The sequence below is a fragment of the Pteropus vampyrus genome, unplaced genomic scaffold (assembly GCF_000151845.1).
Source record: "Pteropus vampyrus isolate Shadow unplaced genomic scaffold, Pvam_2.0 Scaffold108, whole genome shotgun sequence".
NCBI classification, from domain to species: Eukaryota; Metazoa; Chordata; class Mammalia; order Chiroptera; family Pteropodidae; genus Pteropus; species Pteropus vampyrus.
In genome coordinates, this window is record NW_011888889.1 from 2,571,562 (window position 1) to 2,573,480 (window position 1,919).

Here is a 1,919-nt window from a genome sequence, read left to right on the forward strand (position 1 = left end):
GGCAAATGAATAATTCTCTCCCTCCACCCCAGGCTTTATTGAGGTATAATTGACAAGTAAAATTATATGTATTTATGGTATACATATGATAGTTCAATATATTTATGTATACATTTTGAAATGATTAAGTTAATTAACAGATCCATCGGCTCACATAATTAGCTTTGTGTGTGTATGTATGTGTGTGTGTTGAGAACATTTAAGAGTCTATGGCCATGCCCCACTGAACAAGCCCAATCCCGTCTGATCTCAGAAGCTAAGCAGGGTTGGGCCTGGTTAGTACTTGGATGGGAGACCACCTGGGAATACCAGGTGCTGTAGGCATAAAAAATAAAAAATAAGGGATTGTAAGCTGACAAGGTCCTTGCAACCTGTAAGGTCAACCAAGGGTTGCCTCACCTAAAAAAAAAAAAAGAGATCTACTTGCAGTAAATTTCAAGTCTACAATACAGTATTATTAACTGTAGTCACCATGCTGTACATTAGATCCCAGAACTTATTCATCTTTTAACTGGAAGTTTGTATTCTTTGACAAATACCTCCCCATTATCCCCGCCCCCATCATTGTTTTACTTTTTGGTTCTGTGAATTTAAGCTTCTTAGCTCCCACATGTGAGAATGGGCGATCTGGCTGCGACATCTGTCGCCCCATTGATTGCCAGCGTAGATTCGGCTGATCTGGCTTGCTAAGCGGGTGTCCCCTTCCTCCCTCACCACTCCATGTGCTCCCTCCTGAAGCTTCTCGCTAGTCCAAGAGGACGACCTTCCCCTGTAGAGGAGAGGACCCTTCCGTCAAGGGTATACGAACAGCTGCGCTCCCCGGCTAGAATCTCCAAACAAGCTCTCAAAGTCCGTGTGTAAATCCGCGTGTAAGTCCGCGTGAGACCGTAAGGTACTTGTCTTTCTCTTTCTGGATTATTTCATTTAGCATAATGTCCTCCAAGATTTATTCATGTTGTTACAAACAGCAGGATTTCCTTCTTTTTATAGCTGAATAATGTATATACATCACTTTTTAAAATCCATCTGGTGATGATCACTTAGGTTGTTTCAATATCTTGGCTACTGTGAATAGTGCTGCAATAAACATTGCAGTATCTCTTTGAGATACTGAATTAATTTACTTTGTATATATACAATGAAATAGGATTGCTGGATCATAAGGTAGTCCTAATTTTAGTTTTTTAAAGGGAACTCCATACTGCCCTAATTTATATTCTTTCCAACAGTATACAAAGGTTCCTTTTCCCACACCTTCAACACTTGTTACCTCTTGTCTTTTGATAATAGCCATCTTAACTAAGAGTTTTGATTTATATTTCCCTGATGATAAGTGATATCGAACATCTTTCTTTTCAAGTACCTGTTGGACATTTAGATATATTCTCTGAGAAAATGTTTATTCAGTTCCTTTGCCCTTTTTTAATTGGGTTATTTGGTTTCATTGCTCTTGAGTTGTATGAATTTCTTGTATATGTTGGATATTAACCCCTTATCAAATATATTATATAATTTTCTCCCATTATGTAGATTGCCTCTTCATTTTGTTATTATTTTCTTTGACGTGGAGAAGCTTTTTATTTTAACATATTTCCACTTGTTTATTTTTACTTTTGCTTATACTTTTGGTGTCATATCCCAAAAATAATTGCTATATTAATGTCAAAAAGCTTTACCCCTATAATTTTTTCTAAGAGTTTTATGGTTTCAGGTCTTACACATAAGACTTTAACCATTTTGAGTTAACTTTTGTGAGTGATGTAAGATAGGAATTCAGTTTAATTCTTTTGAATGTGGATATCAAGTTTTTCCAAAATCATTTATTGAAGAGACTTGTTTCTCCATGGTGTATTCTTGCTGCCTTTCTCAAAAATTAGTCGACTGTACATGTGTGATTCTATGTATTTCTTAGTATCAAT

General features: G+C 36.4%; 1 pseudogene; it reads left to right on the forward strand.

Moving 5' to 3' along the window:
* Positions 1-205: 205 nt before the first annotated feature.
* LOC111743196 lies at positions 206-324 on the forward strand (annotated as a pseudogene).
* Positions 325-1,919: the final 1,595 nt, after the last annotated feature.